Source organism: Chlorocebus sabaeus, chromosome 11 (genome assembly GCF_047675955.1).
Source record: "Chlorocebus sabaeus isolate Y175 chromosome 11, mChlSab1.0.hap1, whole genome shotgun sequence".
Lineage (NCBI taxonomy): Eukaryota > Metazoa > Chordata > Mammalia > Primates > Cercopithecidae > Chlorocebus > Chlorocebus sabaeus.
Window position 1 is genome coordinate 97,356,186 of NC_132914.1, and position 22,486 is coordinate 97,378,671.

Genomic DNA, 22,486 nt, shown 5'->3' on the forward strand with positions numbered 1-22,486 from the left:
GCCAGACAGAAGGAATGATGTGAGCATTTCCTTAAGGCTGGAGCGGAAATAAGCATAACACAGATTAGGAAGGTGTCAGATCACACTCAGTCGTGTGTGCCATGTTAGGGATTTGGAATTTTATTTTAAGCATACTGAACATTGCTAGTGTTTTAAGTATAGTAGTCACATATCTCATTCTATTTTAGGAAGATCATACTGGTTTCTTTTTTTTTTTTTTTTAATCACGCCACATTATTTTAAATTACATGCAAAGATCTAACATGTCACCCAGGGACCATTTCACCCACTGCTCTGTTTGGCCGCCAGTCTTTTGTCTCTCTCTTCAGCAATGGTGAGGTGGATACCCTTTCCTTGGGAAAGAGAAATTCACGGTTTGTTGCCCTTGCCAATAACAAAAATGTTGGAAAGATAAGCGGCAAACCTGCTGCTGTTGGCATCTTTCACATGAACCACGTCAAAAGATCCAGGGGGCTTTTCTCTGTGGTGATCACACCAATTCTTCCCAGGTTAGCACTTCCAGTCACCACACACAGGTTACCAGTGTCAAACTTGATAAAGTCAGTAATCTTGCCAGTCTCCAAATCAGTCTGAATGATATCATTCACCTTGATGAGGGGATCAGGGTAGTGGATGGTGTGAGCATCATGAGTCACAAGATGAGGGATCCTTTTGTGCCCACGAAGATTTTTCTCACTTTTCACAACTTGTACTTGGCCTCTTAGGTGTAATATGATGTACAGCAAAGCGACCCTTGGTGTCATAGATCAGATGGAAATTCTCTCCCGTCTTGTCCATGCTGATAACATCCATGAATCCAGCAGGGTAAGTTATATCAGTTCGGACCTTTCCATTGATCTTAATGAACTGCTGAATGCAAATCTTCTTTACTTCATCTCCTGTCAGGGCATACTTAAGTCTGTTCCTCAGGAAAATGATGAGTGAAAGACACTCTCTCAACTTGTGAGACCAGTGGATGGACGAGGAGCAAACACACTGGTCAATTTATCCAGCATCCAATGCTTTGGAGCTGCTACCCACTTCAGATGCTTCTTGGGACCATAAGTCATGGCTGCGTTAAGCAAGGAAAGAGGACCTCCATCTTCCAGTGTGCATAGAAATTTGGTTTCTCTTTAAAAAGACAGATGGGAGCAAGGCAAGGGTGAAGTTAGGAAGCTACTGAAGGTGAGAAATTATGTTGTTCATAGTGGGCAGGAGTGTGAAAATGAAGAGATATTGATCAAATTGAAATACATATAGAGATATGCAATATGACAAGATGAAGGATTGCAGATGTATGAGGATGAGTTGAGGGAAATGGTAGAATCAAAAGGAGCCAAGCTTTTGGCTGTGTGGATGGTAGTACCACTTACTAAAAAGGTAAGGACCAAAAGATTAACAGGTTGTAGCCGGGGAAAGGAGATGGGAGAAGGGCACCAATAACTCTAATTTGAGTTAATCTAAGTTAAGATGAAGTCATTAGGTTGGACCCTAATCCAGTACGACTCATGTCCCTATGAAAGGGAAATCTGGACCCAGATAGACAGACAGACACACACGCACGAGTGTGCGCGTGCACACACACACACACATATACAGAGAGAGAGAGAGAGAGAGAGCGCCATGTGAAGATAGAGGTAGAGATCAGAATTGGGTTACCACAAACTATGGAAGGCCTGGGGCTACCAGAACCTGAAGGTGTTAAGGAAAGATCTTCTGCTAGAAACTTCAGAGAGACTATAGCCCAGCCAACATCTTGATTTCAGACTTCTAGCATCCAGAATACTGGGGCAATCCATTTCTGTTGTTTTAAGCTACCCAGTTTATGGTACTTTGTTACAGAAGCCCTAGGAAACTAACACATCAGGTTAAATTACACATGGTCAAATTATAAAATTATGATAAATGTATTATATGACCAAGTGACAAAATCCATTCCCTTGCAAATATCCTGAATTCTCTTGCCTTTATCTTGGATAAAAAATAAAACCTCATTCCAAGATGGCCAAATAGGAACAGCTCTAGTCTACAGCTCCCAGTGTGAGCGACGTAGAAGATGGGTGATTTCTGCATTTCCAGCTGAGGTAACGGGTTCATCTCACTGGGGCTTATCAGACAGTGGGTGCAGCCCACAGAGTGTCAGCTGAAGCAGGATGGGGCATCGCCTCATCCAGGAAGGGCAAGGAGTTGGGGAATTCCCTTTCCTAGCCAAGGGAAGCCGTGACAGGTGATACCTGGAAAATCGGGATGCTCCCACCCTAATACTGTGCTTTTCCAATGGCCTTAGCAAATAGCACACCAGGAGATTATATCTCGTGCCTCGCTTGGAGGGTCCTATGCCCACGGAGACTCACTCACTGCTAGTACAGCAGTCTGAGATTGAACTGCAAGGCAGCAGCGAGGCTGGGGGAGGGGCGTCCGCCATTGCTGAGGCTTGAGTAGGTAAACAAAGCAGCCGGAAGCTCGAATTGCGTGGAGGCCACCGCAGCTCAAGGAGGCCTGCCTGCCTCTGTAGACTCCACCTCTGGGGGCGGGGCATAGCAGAACAAAAGGCAGCAGAAACTTCTGTAGATTTAAACGTTCTTGTCTGACAGCTTTAAAGAGAGTAGTGGTTCTCCCAGAACGGAGTTTGAGATCTGAGAATGGACAGACTGCCTCCTGAAGTGGGTCTCTGACCCCCGAGTAGCCTAACTGGGAGACATCTCCCAGTAGGGGCCGACTGACACCTCATACAGCCAGGTGCCCCTCTGAGATGAAGCTTCCAGAGGAAGGATCAGGCAGCAACATGTACTGTTCTGCAATATTTGCTGTTCTGCAGCCTCCGCTGGTGATACCCAGGCAAACAGGGTCTGGAGTGGATGTCCAGCAAACTCCAACAGACCTGCAACTAAGGGTTCTGACTGTTAGAAGGAAAACTAATGAACAGAAAGGACATCCACACCAAAATCCCTTCTGTACATCACCATCATCAAAGATCAAAGGTAGATAAAACCACAAAGATGGAGAGAAACCAGAGCAGAAAAGCTGAAAACTCTAAAAACCAGAGTGCCTCTTCTCCTCCAAAGAATGCAGCTCCTCGCCAGCAAAGGAACAAAGCTGGATGGAGAATGACTTTGACAAGTTGAGATAAGAAGGCTTCAGACTATCGGTAATAACAAACTTCTCCGAGCTAAAGGAGGATGTTTGAACCCATCACAAAGAAGCTAAAAACCTTGGAAAAAGATTAGACGAATGGCTAACTAGAATAAACAGCATAGAGAAGACCTTAAATGACCTGATAGAGCTGAAAACCATAGCATGAGAACTACGTGATGCATACACAAGCTTCAGTAGCCAATTCAATCAGGTGGAAGAAAGGGTATCAGTGACTGAAGATCAAATGAATGAAATGAAGTGAGAAGAGAAGTTCAGAGAAGAAAGAGTAAAAAGAAATGGACAAAGCCTCCAAGAAATATGGGATTATGTGAAAAGAACAAATCTATTTCTGATTGGTGCACCTGAAAGTGATGGGGAGAATGGAACCAAGTTGGAAAACACTCTTCAGGATATTATTCAGGAGAACTTCCTCAACCTAGCAAGACAGGCCAACATTCAAGTTCAGGAAATATAGAGAATGCCACAAAGACACTCCTCAAGAAGAGCAACTCCAAGACACATAATTGTCAGATTCACCAAAGTTGAAATGAGGGAAAAAATGTTAAGGGCAGCCAGAGAGAAAGGTTGAGTTATCCACAATGGGAAACCAATCACACTAATAGCGGATCTCTCAGCAGAAACTCTACAAGCCAGAAGAGAGTGGGGGCCAATATTTAACATTCTTAAATAAAATAATTTTCAACCCAGAATTTCATATCCAGCCAAACTGAGCTTCATAAGTGAAGGAGAAATAAAATCCTTTACAGACAAGAAAATGCTGAGAGATTTTGTCACCATCAGGCTTGCCTTACAAGAGCTCCTGAAGGAAACACTAAACATGGAAGGAAACAACTGGTACCAGCCATTGCAAAAACATGCCAAATTGTAAAGACCATTGATTCTAGGAAGAAACTGCATCAACTAATGAGCAAAATAACCAGCTAACATCATAATGACAGGATCAAATTCACACATAACAATATTAATCTTAAATGTAAATGGGCTAAATGCTCCAATTAAAAGACACAGACTGGCAAATTGGATAAACAGTCAAGACCCATCAGTGTGCTATACGCAGAAGACCCGTCTCACGTGCAGAGACACACATAAGCTCAAAATAAAGGGATGGAGGAAGATCTACCAAGCAAATGGAAAACAAAAAAAAAGCAGGGACTGCAATCCTAGTCTCTGATAAAACAGACTTTAAACCAACAAAGATCAAAAGAGACAAAGAAGGCCATTACATAATGGTAAAGAGATCAATTCAACAAGAAGCTAACTATCCTAAATATATATGCACCCAATACAGGAGCACCCAGATTCATAAAGCAAGTCCTCAGAGACCTACAAAGAGACTTAGACATCCACACAATAATAATGGGAGACTTTAACACCCCTCTGTCAATATTAGACAGATCAACGAGACAGAAAGTTAACAAGGATATCCAGGAATTGAACTCAGCTCTGCACCAAGTGGACCTAATAGACATCTACAGAACTCTCCACCCCAAATCAACAGAATATACATTCTTCTCAGCACCACATCGCACTTATTCCAAAATTGACCACATAGTTGGAAGTAAAGCACTCCTCAACAAATGTAAAAGAACAGAAATTATAACAAACTGTCTCTCAGACCACAGTGCAATCAAAGTAGAACTCAGGATTAAGAAACTCACTCAAAACTGCACAACTACATGGAAACTGAACAACCTGCTCCTGAATGACTACTGGGTACATAATGAAATGAAGGCAGAAATAAAGATGTTCTTTGAAACCAATGAGAACAAAGACGCAACATACCAGAATCTGTGGGACACATTTAAAGCAGTTTGTAGAGGGAAATTTATAGCACTAAATGCCCACAAGTGAAAGCAGGAAAGATCCAAAATTGATACCCTAACATCACAATTAAAAGAACTAGAGAAGCAAGAGCAAACACATTCAAAAGCTTGCAGAAGGCAAGAAATAACTAAAATCAAAGCAGAAGTGAAGGAGAGAGAGACACGAAAAAACCTTTCAAAAAATCAATGAATCCAGGAGCTGGTTTTTTGAAAAGATCAACAAAATTGATAGACCACTAGCAAGACTAATAAAGAAGAGAGAAGAATCAAATAGATGCAATAAAAAATGATAAAGGGGATATCACCACCGATCCCACAGAAACACAAACTACCATCAGAGAATACTATAAACACCTCTACGCAAATAAACTAGAAAATCTAGAAGAAATGGATAAATTCCTGGACATATACACTGCCCAAGACTAAATTAGGAAGAAGTTGAATCCCTGAATAGACCAATAACAGGCTCTGAAATTCAGGCAATAATTAATAGCCTACCAACCAAAAAAAGTCCAGGACCAGATGGATTCACAGCTGAATTCTACCACAAGTACAAAGAGGAGCTGGTACCATTCCTTCTGAAACTATTCCATTCAATAGAAAAAGAGGGAATCTTCCCTAACTCATTTTATATGGCCAGCATCACCCTGATACCAAAGCCTGGCAGAGACACAACAAAACAAAGAGAATTTTAGACCAATATCCCTGATGAACGTCGATGCAAAAATCCTCAATAAAATACTGGCAAACCAAATCCAGTAGCACATCAAAAAGCTTATCCACCACGATCAAGTTGGCTTCATACCTGGGATGCAAGGCTGGTTCAACATATGCAAATCAATAAATGTAATGCAGCATAAAAACAGAACCAAAGACAAAAACCACATGATTATCTCAATAGATGCAGAAAAGGCCTTCAACAATATTCAACAGTCCTTCATGCTAAAAACTCTCAATAAACTAGGTACTGATGGGATGCATCTCAAAATAATAAGAGCTATTTATGACAACCCCACAGCCAATATCATACTGAATGGGCAAAAACTGTAAGCATTCCCTTTGAAAACTGGCATAAGACAGGTATGCCCTCTTTCACCACTCCTATTCAACATAGTGTTGGAAGTTCTGGTTAGGGCAATCAGGCAAGAGAAAGAAATCAAGGGTATTCAGTTAGGAAAAGAGGAAGTCAAATTGTCCCTGTTTGCAGATGACATGATTGTACATTTAGAAAACCCCATTGTCTCAGCCCAAAATCTCCTTAAGCTGATAAGCAACTTCAGCAGTCTCAGAATACAAAATCATCAATGTGCAAAAATCACAAGCATTCCTATATACCATTAACAGACAAAGAGAGAGCCAAATCACGAGTGAACTCCCATTCACAATTGCTTCAAAGAGAATAAAATACCTAGGAATCCAACTTACAATAGATGTGAAGGAAGGACCTCTTCAAGGAGAACTATAAACCACTGCTCAACAAAATAAAAGAGGACACAAACAAATGGAAGAACATTCCATGGTCATGGATAGGAAAAATCAATATCGTGAATAAAAAGTATGGCCATACTGCACAAGATAATTTATAGATTCAATGCCATCCCCATCAAGTTACTAACGACTTTCTTCACAGAATTGGAAAAAACTACTTTAAAGTTCATATGGAGCTGAAAAAGAGCCCGCATTGCCAAGACAATACTAAGCCAAAAGAACAAAGCTGGAGGCATCATGCTACCTGACTTCAAACTATACTACAAGGCTACAGTAACCAAAACAGCATGGTGCTGATACCAAAACAGAGATATAGACCAATGGAACAGAACAGAGCCCTCAGAAATAATACCACACATCTACAACCGTTGATCTTTGACAAACCTGACAAAAACAAGAAATGGGAGAAGGATTCCCTATTTAATAAATGGTGCTGGGAAAACTGGCTATCTATAGGTAGAAAGCTGAAACTGGATCCCTTCCTTACACCTTATGTAAAAATTAATTCAAGATGGATTAAAGACTTAAATGTTAGACCTAAAACCACAAAAACCCTAGAAAAAAACTTAGGCAATACCATTCAGGACATAGGCATGGGCAAGGACTTCATGACTAAAAGACAAAAAGCAATGGTAACAAAAGCCAAAATTGACAAATGGGATCTAATTATACTAAAGATCTTCTGCACAGCAAAAGAGACTACCATCAGAGTGAACAGGCAACCTACAGAATGGGAGAAAATTTTTACAATCTACCCATCTGACAAATGGCTAATATCCAGAATCTACAAAGAACCTAAACAAATTTACAAGAAAAAAATCAAACAACCCCATTAAAAAGTGAGCAAAGGATATGAACAGACACTTCTCAAAAGAAGACACTTATGCAGCCAACAGACACATAAAAAAATGCTCATCACTCACCATCAGAGAAATGCAAATCAAAACCACAATGAGATAACATTTCACACCAGTTAGAATGGCTATCATTAAAAAGTCAGGAAATAACAGGTGCTGGAAAGGATGTGGAGAAATAGGAACACTTTTACACTGTTGGTGGGACTGTAAACTAGTTCAACCATTGTGGAGACAGTGTGGCGATTCCTCAAGGATCTAGAACTAGAAATACCATTTGACCCAGCGATCCCAATACTGGGTATATACCCAAAGGATTATAAATCATGCTGCTATAAAGACACATGCACACATATGTTTATAGTGGCACTATTCACAATAGCAAAGACTTGGAACCAACCCAAATGTCCATCAATGATAGACTGGATTAGGAAAATGCAGCACATATATATCATGGAATACTATACAGCCATTAAAAAGAATGAGTTCATGTCCTTTGCAGGGACATGGATGAAGCTGGAAACCATCATTCTGAGCAAACTATCACAAGGACAGGAAACCAAACACCACATGTTCTCACTCATAGGTAGGAATTGAGCAATCAGAACACTTGGACACAGGATAGGGAACATCACACACCAGGGCCTGTCGTGGGGTAGGAGGACAGGGGAGGGATAGCATTAGGAGATATACTTAATGTAAATGATGAGATAATGGGTGCAGCACACCAACATGGCACATGTATACATATGTAACAAACCTGCACGTTGTGCACATGTACCCTAGAACTTAAAGTATCATTTAAAAAAAAAAAAAAAAAACCTCATTAAATTCAATTTAAATTCATGGACCTCTCCATGACCATACTTGCACAGTGAAACCTGTGTGGAGTAAAATACAAAACTATGTTGATTAGTGTCACTTACAACACATGATTTTTTTTCCTTTTTTTTTTTTTTTTTTTTTTTTGAGACAGAGTCTTGCCTTGCCTGCAACCTCTGTCTCCTGGGTTTAAGCAATTGTCTTCCCTCAGCCTCCTGAGTAGCTAGGGTTACAGGCACGTACCACCACACGGAGCTAAATTTTTTGTATTTTTAGTAAAGACAGGCTTTCACCATGTTGCCCAGGCTGGTCTCAAACTCCTGGGCTCAAGTGATCCACCACCTTGGCTGCCCAAAGCGCTCAGATTATGGGCATGAGCCACCACACCTGGCCAAAACTATTTCATATCTTCTCTCTCTGAAAACCTCCAATACCTCTTTCTTAATCTTCAATCCTAGCTAATGACCTCACTACCTATTTCAACGAGAAAACACAAAACTTCATAAAAATATTTACACAGGCTCCCATGACCACATAAGCCTACCTATCTGCATTTGTTCCCATGCTCTCTGCCAACCAGCCTTTCCACTTTTGGACTATATACTATCCCCTCTTGCCTGCTCAAGGACATTGCTCCAAAAATGTCTCCTTTCCCCTCCATCATACAATCATCCCTCTCTGCTAGATCATTCTCATTAGCTACTATTTCTTCCTCAATAACAAAAAATAAAATAAAATAACAAACCAACATTCTTTTCATCCCACTTTCAGTCACAACCCTATCTCTTTCCTTTCTTTCCCAAAATGACATTAACTCATTTGGTATGACAGTTCCAGTTTATGCTTCATTATTAATTAATTAAATCATGATTCAATTATTAATGGTGGCCTTTTCAAATGTGTTTTAGTTTGGATTGTAAATATATGGCTAGCTTATCTTTTAATGTAGAACTCATTCTCTCCCATTTCTCGCCTTGTTTTCTCTCTTGAGCCCCACTGCAAACAAGTCTTGCCCCAATACTCCATTGAAACTGCTGCTTTCAAGGTCATCAACCGTGTCCACATTGTTAAATCTAATTGTCAATTCTCATTCATCTTTTTGATCTTTTAATATCATTTGACATAGCCAATCATTCCTTCCTTCTTTAAATAATTTATTTGCTTGGTTTTAACAGCACCATACTCTCCTGATTTTCCATTTATTACTCAGGAGAAACTGTATCTTTGCTCTAGCTGGTAGGAGGAAAGAAATAATAAGTAAAAATAGGTCCCTCCCTTTAAGGAAACTCCCTAGAAGTAGCACATACCTCTTCTGCTTGGTCATATGGCCACCCTTAGCTGCAAAAGTGTCTTGGAATTGCATTATATATATATTTTTTAAAAAAACAAATTTATTTATACACACATATATGTGTTATATATAAATTGTATTTATATATACATATATGTAATATATATACACATACCTATATATGTGCTGTATATATGTATATATACACACATACCTATATATGTGTGTATGTATAAAAATAAACATATTTTTCCCCTGGGCAATCAAATAATCATGGGAGATTCTATTATGGAAGAAGCGGAGAAAGAATATTTGAAAACAACAACTAGTACAGTAATTTTCAAGTTTTCTACAAGATGTAAAAAATAATATTACAAAACAATTTTACTGGCTGAGTGTGGTGACTCATGCCTGTAATACCAGCACTTTGGGAGGCCAAGGCAGGTAGATCACGTGAGGTCAGGACTTCAAGACCAGCCTGGCTAACATGGTGAACCCCCATCTCTGCCAAAAATACAGAAATAAGCCGGGCGTGGTGGCACACACCTGTAATCCCAGCTACTCAGGAGGCTGAGGCAAGATAATTGCTTGAACTTGGGAGACAGAGGTTGCAGTGAGCCGAGATTGCACCACTGCACTCCAGTCTGGGCGACAGAGAAAGACTCTGTCTCAAAAAAAAGAAAGAAAGAAAGAAAACAAAACAAAACCATCATTCTTAGCAAACTATCACAAGAACAGAAAACCAAACACCGCGTGTTCTCACTCGTAGGTGGGAACTGAACAATGAGATCACTTGGACTCGGGAAGGGGAACATCACACACCGGGGCCTATCATGGGGAGGGGGGAGGGGGGAGGGATTGCATTGGGAGTTATACCTGATGTAAATGACGAGTTGATGGGTGCAGCACACCAACATGGCACAAGTATACATATGTAGCAAACCTGCACGTTGTGCACATGTACCCTACAACTTGAAGTTTAATAATAATAAATAAATTAAAAAAAAAAAAAAAATTTTACTTTAAAAATATAATTGAATAATAGTAAAAGGAGATGAGAAAGTTAAAGAATAACAAAAATGCTTAAGTCTAAAATTATTATACAGGTTTCTCTTGGGCTCTTTTTCTTCAGTGAAATTTAGAAGTATTAAATGTGTATGAAGTGAAATGTATTGGGTCATATTTTTAGTAAATGTGATATAGTTAGTAGCTACAACACTGTATATATAAAGAGCTTATAAACCAAAAAGTATCTGAGACAGGTTTCAATCAATTTAGAAGTTTATTTTGTCAAGGTTAAGGACGTGCACCCAGGAGGCAGGTCTATGTATGTCTCAAAAGATGATTTTGAGGGCTTCAGTATTTAAAGGGGAAAAGCAGGCTGGAGGGGAAGGAGGGAGGGTATGGTTACACTACTGAATCCACATGTAGCAAGAGAAAAGGGGCAGGTAGGGAAATAGTCAATTATGTATTCATCTCAGGCTCAGTAAATCAGGATTTTACATAAGATAAGGTGAACACAGAGTAGCTACCTGTGGAGATAATTTAACTTTTTATCTGTAGCTGTCTGCTTAGGAACGGAAGGAAAGGCAGCTTCTTGCACGACTCAGTTTTCAGCTTATTTTTTCTTTTTAGTATAGTGAATTGAAGTCCTGAGTTTTTATTTTCCTTTCACAACCCCATATAATTGAGAGGCATCATACCAAGGTCCCAATACATAAATTGGCAAAGATCAAAGACAAATAATATATAAACTATAGCACACTCAATTAAATATAGTCTTTATCCTCCCTGGTAATTATGATAAGTAAATTAAGAAAGCAAGATATAGAGTTATCTATCAATTTTACCATAAAAAAGTATTTGTTTGCTTTGTATTAATTATGATATTCGCCACTGGTAAGTGTGCTTCTGAGAATATAAATTTTGTCAACACTGAGAAAAGCAACTTTTACCTTAGGAAATTAATGTCCTTGGTATCTACTTTTGGGAATGCAGTTAACCTAGTTTTGGGAATCTATCCTACAAAAATAATCCAACATGTAGACAATCTTTTGGCACAAAGATGTTCACTACAGAGTTATTTCCAATAGAGAAACATTGGGAAAAACCCAAATGATGAATAATAGAGCAACTGATAATAAATGTTAGTGTATCTATTCAATGAAATATTATGCCATAATTAAAATTATATTTATAAAGAACTCATAATAACAAGAGGAAATGTTCATGATATATTATTAAGGAGAAAAAGTATTTCATGATTACATAAATATAAAGGCCAAGCAATTTGTATAATTAGCAAATAAAAGAATGACGAGTAACATTAACCAAAAAAATACTGATAAAAATATATTTAAAAGCTATTTTAGAACTAAGTAGACAATCAAAGTGATTGCACTAAAAAACACCCTGAACCCAAAATAGAACCAAAAGTACAAGGAGGTTGTATCAGGCAAAATAATGGTCCCAAAGATGTTTATCTTCCTCCCCAAAACCCTTGCATGTTCTGCTACATGGCAAAAGGGAAATTTTGCACACACAATTAAGGCTGCAGACTTTATGAGAGGGAGATTATCTTGGATCATCCAAGTGATCCCAAGGGCTAATTACCCAAGGGCTAATCATAGGAGCCCTTAAAAGCAGAGGACATTCTCCAGGTGGCAGCAGAAGAGATGAGACAGAATGGGGAGGTAAGAAGAATTTGAAAGGTGAGAAGGACTAGACTCATTATTTCTGACTCTGAAAATGGAGGACGGGGTCTTCAGAGCTAAGGAATGTGATAGCCTCTGGAGCTGAGAATGACTACCTTCTAGCTGAGAACCATAGCTAGCAAGGACATGGAACCTCTGGTCTAAAACTGCAAGAAACTAATCTCGGTCTGAAATCCAAATGAGTTTGGAAGCAGAGCCACCCTAGGGCCTCCAGAAAGGAGTGCAGCCCTGCTGACACCTTGATTTCAGCCTTGTGTGACTAAGAAGTAGACCCAGCTGGGCCTTGCTATACCAGGACCTCCAACTTGAACTATGAAATAATGAAGTGGTAATTTATTGTGGCAGCAATAGAAAACTAGTACAGAGAGCTGGGCGAGGTGGTGCAGGCTTGTAGTCTCAGCTACACCCCACCAGAGGCTGAAGCAGAAGGAGTGACTGGGCCCAGGCATTCGAGGCTGCAGTGAGCCATTATTGCACCATGGCACTCCAGCCTGGAGACACAAGACCTGTCTCTAAAATAAGTAACTAAATCATTTATTTAAAAATTATTTAGGCCGGGCGCAGTGGCTCACGCCTGTAATCCCAACACTTGGGGAGGCTGAGGCAGGCGAATCACAAGGTCAGGAGATCGAGACCATCCTGGCTAACACAGTGAAACTCCCGTCTCTACTAAAAAATACAAAAAATTAGCCGGGCATGGTGGTGGGCAGCTGAAGTCCCAGCTACTTGGGAGGCTGAGGCAGGAGAATGGTGTGAACCCCGGGGGCGGAGCTTGCAGTGAGCCGAGATTGCACCACTGCACTCCAGCCTGGGTGACAGAGCGAGACTCCATCTCAAAAAAAAAATTATTATTTAAATGTTTTATAAAAATAGAAAATACAGAGGGCAAAAATTAGAAGGTCAATTTAACAACAGATGCTTCTGTGATCTATAAGTGGAAAGGAATATCTAGCTTTCACAGATATTTGATCATAGAGACATCATATGCATACCCTAGAAGAACACTTAGTAGTATTAGAGCTATCACCAAGAAGGGCTGGAAAAGGACAAAATAATATTGTCAAGGGTGCCAACCACTCTCTGTTATATAATGATATGATAATCAAAGAAACTGTATGGCTATCCAAGGAGGTCTGCTTGGGAAGCTAGGGTGAATTAAGAGAGGTAACTAAGAAGTGGGTGATTATATATAAAGGATAATGATTGTTGATAAAATGGTGGATAGGAGGCGGGACTAACTAGCAGCTCCCTCTTGAACAGACAGAGCAGTGTATGGAGACCCACATCACGGCCTTTTGCTAATGCAGAAACATGCCGGGAAAGCAGACAGAATCCACAGACTCTTTGAAGGAAGTGGCTTGCCACTGCAGGCTCCGTGAGACAGCTGAAAAACTGTGAGCGCTCATAGTGTGAGAGGGGGACCATCGCCCCTGAAACACACATCCTCACTGGGGAACCTGAAGGTCCAGATCACAGGAGGATTTGACCTTACCTGGAGCTGAGACGAATTTAGAGAGCTGAGCGAAATATAGGGGACTAAATACATGGAAAAAGAGCCCACATAGCCAAAGCAAAACTAAGCAAAAAGAACAAATATAGAGGCATCACATTACCCAACTTCAAACTATACTACAAGGCTATAGTTACCAAAAGAGTATGGTACTGGTATAAAAAGAGGCACACAGATCAATAGAACAGAAGAAAGAGCCCAAAAACAAAGCCAAATAGATACAGCCAATTGATCTTCGACAAGGCAAACAAAAACATAAAGTGGAGAAAGGACACCCTATTCAACAAATGGTGCTGGGATAATTGGCAAGCCACATGTAGAAGAATAAAACTGATCCTCATCTCTCTGACCTTATACAAAAATCAACTCAAGATGGATCAAAGACTTAAATCTAAGACCTGAAACCATACAAATTCTAGATGGTAACATTGGAAAAACCCTTCTAGACATTGGCTTAGGCAAAGACTTCATGACCAAGAACCCAAAAGCAAATGCAACAAGATATACAAGGCAAAAAACATATGAGAAAATGCTCAACATCATTAATGATCAGGGAAATGCAAATCAAAACCACAGTATGATACCACCTTACTCCCATAAGAATGGCCATAATCAAAAAATCAAAAAATAATAGATGTTGGTGTGGATGTGGTGAGAAGGGACACTTTTACACTGCTGGTGGGAATGTAAACTAGTACAACCACTATGGAAAACAGTGTGATTTCTAAAAGAACTAAAAGTAGATCTACTGTTTGATCCAGTGATCCCACTACTGGGTATCTATCTACCCAGAGGAAAAGATGTCATTACATGAAAAAGATACTTGCAGTCAGGCGTGGTGGCTCACGCCTGTAATCCCAATACTTTGGGAGGCCAAGGCAGGCAGATCACCTGAGGTTGGGAGTTTGAGACCAGCCTGACCGACATAGAGAAAGCCCATCTCTACTAAAAATACAAAATTAGCCAGGCATTGTAACCCAAGCTACTCGGGAGGCTGAGGCAGGAGAATCGCTTAAATCTGGGAGGTGGAGGTTGTAGTGAGCCGAGATTGTGCCATTGCACTCCAGCCTGGGCAACAAGAGCGAAACTCTGTCTCACACATACACACATGAAAGAATGGACTTTGGGAACTTGGGAGGAATGGGTGGTAGTGGGGTGAAGGATAAAAGATGACACATTAGGTACAGTATACACTGCTCAGGTAATGGGTGCGCAAAATCTCAGAAATTCATGAAAGAACTTATCCATGTAACTAAATACTACCTGTTCCCCAAAAACCTATTGAAATAAAATAATAATAAAGGAAGAACCAACCTGTGGGCTTAGGTATGTAGAGTGTAGCTTTGCCTGCTAACTCCGGTTAAGTCGATAAAGTTAATAAAATCATTTAATTACAGATCCACAGATCACTTCTTTCCTGGGTCAGGCTCTCTACACGGAAGATGGGCTGAGAAGAAATGGAAGTCCACTTTCCTTGTGCTGGGGGTAAGTTACCCTGGGAATGGAATAATACTGGCAGTCTAGGTTTAGATCAGAGGTTGGCTGACAATGGCCCACTGCCTATTTTTGTAAATAAAGTTTATAGAATATAGCCATGCCCATTCATTTACATATTGTCTGTGGCTGACTTCATTCTATGATAGCAGAGGTAAGGAACTGCAACAGAGACCATATGATTTACAAAATACTTAACTTTGTCCTTTATACAGAAAAAAAATTTGCTGACTCCTGGTCCAATATATATTGAACCTAAACACAATGAAGTAAACAGAAAGAATTATATTAAGGTTGAAAAAAAATTACCTTCAAATATACAGGATAGGAGAGAACTGACTCAGCAAGAAATGTGCTTGAATGAAAAAATCTTGATGGTTACAAATCAGCACAAATTATATAAGTAAGGAAAAAGTGCTTAAAAAAACAAGAAAACATACTCTTAGACTACCCTAAAAGAAACAATATCTGGACCAGTAGTTGCAGTTCTCCTGTATGAACCATTCTTCAATATATACTCTTGTCTCCAAACTGTTCTCTCTCTAGCACCTTCTAACCAGTGGTTAATTTACACTTATCTGTCAGACTTTAGCTTAGGTATCATTTCCTCTGAAAAGCCTTCTTTGATTTCCCAAAACTGGGTTATATGTACTTACTTACTTTATAATGGCATTTAACATATCGTATTGAAATTACTTTTTTATTTGTCCATCTGCTCCACTAGATGAATCCATGTAAGCAGGGATAGGTAGCTGGTGTTCCAATACCAGGCCCAGTGCCTACCACATAACAGTTTTTTAACATGTTCATTAAATGAATGCCACAACCCCATTATATTCCTTATCAGTTAGACTGCATAGTAGAAGTATAGTCATGTGTCACTTAACAATGGGGATACATTCTGAGAAATGTGTCTTTAGGTGATTTTGTCATTGTGTGAACATCATGGAGTGTATTTACACAAACCTAGATGGTGTAGCCTACTACACACCTGGGCTATATGGTATAGTCCTGTTGCTCCTAGGCTACAAACCTGTGCAGCATGTTACTCTGGTGAATACTGTAGTCATTGCAAGACAATGGTAAGTATTTGTGTATCTAAACATGGAATAAGTATAGTCAAAATACAGTATAAAAGATTAAAAAAATTAGTATCCTGTATAGAGCACTTACCATGGACGGAGCTTGCAGAACTGGAAGTTGCTCTGGGTGAGTCAGTGAGTGGTAGGTGAATGTGAAGGCCCCGGACATTACTGCATACCACTGTAGACTTCATAAACATACACTTAGGCTACACTAAATTTATAAAAAATATTTCTTTCTTCAATAATAAATTAACCTCAGCTTACTATAACTTCTTTACTTAGCTTACTGTAACTTTTTACTTTATAAACTTAACTCTTTATACCTTTTTGACTCTTGTAATAGCACTTGGTTTAGAACACACATATTATACAAATATACAAGGATATTTTCTTTCCTTAGGTCCTTTTTCTAGACTTTTTTTATATTTTTAAAAATTGTTTAAATTGTAAACTTTTGAAACAAAGACACAGACACATGTATTAGCCTTGGCATACACAAAGTCAGGATCATCAACATCACTGTCTTCCACTTCCACATCTTGTCCTGCTGGAAGGTCTTCAGGGGCAATATCATGGAGCTGTCAGCTCCAGTGACAACAATGCCTTCTTGAGGAATACCTCCTGAAGGACCTGCCTGAGGCTGCTTACAGTTGAATTTCTTGTTTAGGCCAGGCACAGTAGCTCACATCTGTAATCCTGGCACTTTGGGAGGCTGAGGCAGGTAGATTGCTTGAGCCCAGGAGTTCAAGACCTGCCTGGGCAACATGGTGAAAACCTGTCTCTTCAAAAAATACAAAAATTAGCTGGGCGTAGTGGCACATACCTGTAGTCCCAGCTACTTGGGAGGCTGACGTGGGAGGATCACTTGAGCCCAGGAAGTCAAGGTCACAGTGAGCCATGATCATGGCAACTGCACTCTGGTCTGGGGCAAACAGGGTGAGCCTCTGTCTCAAAAAAAAAAAAAAAAAAGTTTAATAAGTAGTACACTCTAAAATAACAGTAGCATAATAAACACATAAGCCAGTAACGTAGTTGCTTATCAAGTACTATGTACATAATTGTGCTATACTTTTTTCCCTCCAGAGCAGGAATGGAATTTTATTTTAAAAGGCTTTAGAACAGGAAAGAAAGGAAAGTATGCTTGGAAGAAATCTAAGCAGGACATGCTATACTTTTATACCACTGGCAGCACAATAGGTTAACACTAGCATCAACATAAACACATGAGTAATGCGTTGTGCTATGATGTTAAGATAGCTAGGATGTCACTATGCGATAGGAATTTTTCAGTTCCATTATAATCTTATGGGACCACCTTTCTATAATGAGTCTCTTGTTGGCCAAAATGTTATTATGCAGGACCTGTTTTCAGTTTTGGTAATTGGCAGACTGAATTCCCTGCTCAAATCTATCCCCTTCCCTACCCTCTGGTAGGCAGATCCCTAGTTTTAACTGGGTTCTCTCCTCTGTGGCCACGTACTCAGGAAGAATCAGTACTCCAGTCCTTAGGGTGATTTACCTTTTTCTTTTTTTCTTTTTTTTTTTTTTTTTTGAGATGGAGTTTCGCTCTTGTTGCCCAGGCTGAAGAACAATGGGGCAACCTAGGCTCACCGCAAAATCCGCCTCCCAGGTTCAAGCAATTCTTCTACCTCAGCCTCCCAAGTAGCTATGATTACAAGCAAGCACCACCACAACCAGCTAATTTTGTATTTTTAGTAGAAACGGGGTTTCTCCATGTTGGTCAGGCTGATCTCAAACTCCTGACTTCAGGTGATCCACCTGCCTTGGCCTCCCAAATTGTTGGGATTACAGGTGTGAGCCACCGCACCCGGCCCAGGGTGATTTATCTTAACCAGATGGTTCAGGAGGGAATGTGATGCATTTAGGTACAGTGACATGTAAAGGGAAGTCAACTGAGCCATTACTAGAAAGGAGATTTACTTAAAAGGAAAAGTGTAAGGAAAATGAGTTTTTTCTGGCCTTTGGATGTGCCTGTGTTTAAAGAGGTTTTGCTCGAAGCTGCGTGCAACCATGAACATGAGGATAAAAATCCCCTTCATTGAGGATAGCAGAGATGAAAGACAGAAAGAGCTAGGGTCCATCATCATCAGTAAGCATCTGAACCACCCCATCGCCAGACGTTTCCCTATGTGAATAGGATAACACTTAGTTGGCTTTTCCTTCACTTGTAGACAGAAGCATGCTAACTTATGCAAGTGACCACATTTTAAGAGGAACTTTTGCAAATTGGGGCACATCTAAATGGCAAATAATGGTGAAGGCTTTGGAAGCCATGTCTTTTGAGGAATAAAGGATTATGGATGTAAAGTCTAGAAAAAAGATATGGCATGAGATACAACAGCTCTTTTGTAATGTGAATGAAAAACCTAGGACCAATGTGTGGTAATAGGGAGCTACATTAATTCACTAATAGGAGAAAAAAGGTCAAACTAGAACTACTTAAAACAGAAAGGTTTATGGGGTAGTATGTTTTCTTGTTAAGAACTTCAGCTGTAATTTGGTGACTCCCTGTTGTAAACATTCTGGATTTGCTTTGGTGTGAGGCTGAGCTACAGAACTTCTGTTTCCTTCCAACCCTTAAGATGCCATAATTTCATTTGACTTCATGACATGTACTGCAATAATTGTTCAAGCAGGGAGGAAGAGTACAGTTCACCCTTGCACAACATTGGCTTGAACTGCACAAGTCCACTCATATGCAATTTTTTTTTTCAATTAATACAGTCAGTCCTGCATATCCATGAGTTCCATATCCACAACCAAACGAAGATATGAAATCTGGTGATCCAAAGAACCAACTCCCTGACTTGAAGATGCTTGGATTTTGGTATCCAAGGGGACCCCAGAACAAATCTCTCATAGACATGGAGGGATGATTGTAAGTATAAAATCACCCATGTATATATTATTCATGCTTCAATCTCCAAAATTGGTGGCACTATAATAGCCTCTGCACATATTTATGAAACTACCCCAGAAAATCAAAATTGAAGGATACTCAGTAAAGAGTACTAACAAGAAAATCAATTGTTCCTGAAGGCAAAAAAAAAAAAAAAAAAAAAAACCGGGCGTAGAATTATTGATACACATAAAAATTGCAAATACTAACTGGGCCCCCAATAAGATTTATAGAAAAGGATTACATATATGAATATAATAATTCTCAAATATCTGTGCTAGGAAAAACTTAACATTTAAAATAAAGATACACTTAGCCTTAGCATGTTTTTAGATACTATAATCAGGAATTTTTAAATTCTGGAAATTTATAGAAATAGAATATTAAAAAGTTGTTTAATTTACTCCTTCTATATCCCTCTATTTTAGTTGGAGTGTTTCTGTTTTTTCAGATGGAATCCTGCTGTCACCCAGGCTGGAGTGCAATGGCGTGATCTTGGCTCACTGCAACCTCCACCTCCCAGGTTCAACTAATTCTCCTGCCTCAGCCTCCTGAGTAGCTGAGATTACAGGTCCCTCATCACCACATTCAGCTAATTTTTGTATTTTTAGTAGAGACAGGGTTTCACCATGTTGACCAGGTAGGTCTCAAACTCCTGACCTCAGGTGATCCGCCCGCCTAAGCCTCCCAAAGTGCTAGGATTACAGGCGTGAGCCACCAAGCCCGGCCTTGGAGTGATTTTAAATATTGTGAAGGATGGACTTTCATCATATCTCTATACATTTATTTTACTCATATTCTTCAGTGTTTTTTTTTTTTTTTTTTGAGACAAGGTCTCAGTCACCTAGGCTAGAGTGCAGTGACATGATCTAGGTTCACTGCAACTTCTGCCTCCCAGGTTCAAGCGATTCTCATGCCTCAGCCTCCCAAGTAGCTGGGATTACAGGTGCGTGCCACCACGCCCAGCTCATTTTTTTGTATTTTTAGTAGAGACAGGGTTTCACCATGTTGGCCAGGCTGGTCTCGAACTCCTCACCTCAAATGGTCCACCCATTCGACTTCCCAAAGTGCTGGGATTACAGGTGTGAGCCACCATGCTGGCCTAGATACTTCTGATTTTTTTCCTTTTTTTTTTTTTAAGGTGGATCCTTGCTCGGTCACCCAGACTGGAGTGCAGTGGTGCGACCTTCGCTCACTGCAGCCTCTGCCTCCCGGGTTCAAGCAATTCTCCTGCCTCAACCTCCCAAGTAGCTGGGGCTACAGGTGCGCACCACCATGACCGGCTAATTTTTGTGTTTTTAGTACAGGCGGGGTTTCACCACGTTGGCCAGGATGGTCACAAACTCCTGACCTCAAGTGATCCACCCGCCTCAGCCGCCCAAAATACTGGGATTACAGGTGTGAACCACCGTGCCTGGCCATCTTTTTCTTAAACATTTATTCACGTGTCTATTTTTCTTCAAAAAAATTATCATTCTTGATAACATTTTGAGTTAGTATTTGAGTTCTTGTCACATAAATAAAAATGCTTCTGCTGAATGGTTGCAAGAAAGGTTAATCACTTCGCTATATACTTTCCTATCTTTCATAATGCTCAAGTATTCCTAAACACAATGAAGAATTAAGAATATGAGAAATGCAGGTCAGTCAACTGGTCAATAAATTAACCAATAAATTTTTAAATAACACAAGAAATTTCACTTACCATTCAAATAGTATAGTTTGTAAATAATTTTTTTTTTGTTAATGACAGCATGTTGAAAATAAAAACTAACTTATAAGTTATATAATATTACCTTTCCATCTAAATGATTTCGGAATTTTAAAAAAATCCAGATTACTCTTTATTAAGTGATGTGTTTTTTCTGGGACCAAAAATTTATTGCACATAATTTATAATACTATATATATAGCAGGAAAAACATTGAGTTTGTATTTTTTAATATGCTTCCCTAAAAGGTTTCAAATTCTCAAACCTGCTAAGGTTGTAACAATACTGTTGACAACATGTATGCTAAATTTCAGTATTTTAACATTCACATGAATGTCTTTAAATCTTACAATTATTATCTAATATCTAATGGTTTATAAAAAATCATCATGCTTACATTATTTCATGCTTTCATTTCTTACACCTCAAAAAAGGCCACCTTAAGAACCCAAAAATTAAAAATAATACTATTAAGTGGTTGGGAGTGGTGGCTCATGCCTGTAATCCTAGTACTTTGGGAGGCTGAGGCAGGCAGATCACCTGAGGTCAGGAGTTCAAAACCAGCCTGGCCAACATGGTGAAACCCTGTCTCTCCTAAAAATACAGAAAAAAAAAAAAAAAAAAAGAGCCAGGTATGGTGGCGTGCACCTGTAGTCCCAACTACTCGGGAGGCTGAGGCAGGAGAATTGCTTGAACCTGGGAGGTGAAGGTTGCAGTTAGTCGAGATTGTGCCATTGTACTCCAGCCTCAGTGACAGAGCAAGACTCCACCTAAAAAAAAAAAAAAAAAGGCATCAAGTATTGGCTGGGCATAGTGGCTCATGCCTGAAATCCCAACATTTTGGGAGGCAGGGGTTCAAGACCAGCTTGGGCAACAGAGGGAGACACCATTTCCACACACACACACACACACACACACACACACACACAAATTAGCTTGGTGTGGTGGCACACACCTGTAGTCCCAGCTACATGGGAGGCTGACAGGGGCGGATTGCTTGAGCTAGAAGCTAGAAGCTACAGTGAGTTATAACTGTGCCACTACACTCCAGCCTGGGTGACAGGGCAAGATCCTGTCTCCCCCCCACCAAAAAAATCAAGTATTATAATTTAATGAAATTTGCATTTTAAAAACACTACTGCTTTATTGTTTCTATATACTGTGTATCTCTACCTTTTGGTATTTTATATATTCTAAAATGAAAATTGAAACATAGCTCAAAATTTACTTTCTATAGCACTTCAAAGTACAGACTAAAAGGAGATTGTTTACACCTCAAGGAATTAGGCACAACTGAAATTAATTCTGAGTATTAGTCAATTTCTCAAGGAGAAACTACTTCACCCACTACTCTTTTGGACTTATTTCCATCTGTTTAGCTGAGAATATTGGCAGATCTCAACAGCCACAACATCATATGTTACAAAGCCAGATGACATTCTGACATTGTAGTACCATGAAGTGATAGGCTAATTTTGTTTTGTGATAAATCAACTATAAGTTGACATATTCAAAATCCAGAAGCCCACAGTATGGCAAATATTCCCACTCCACCCTCCCATCTTTTTTTTCCTTTGGATTCAAGAAGTTGGCCCCCCTTTTAATAATTAACAGCAAC

The 22,486-nt window shown here is 39.6% G+C and overlaps 1 pseudogene; it reads right to left on the reverse strand.

The window, feature by feature from the left end:
- Positions 1-202: 202 nt before the first annotated feature.
- LOC103238928 (small ribosomal subunit protein eS4, X isoform-like) lies at positions 203-2,298 on the reverse strand (annotated as a pseudogene).
- Positions 2,299-22,486: the final 20,188 nt, after the last annotated feature.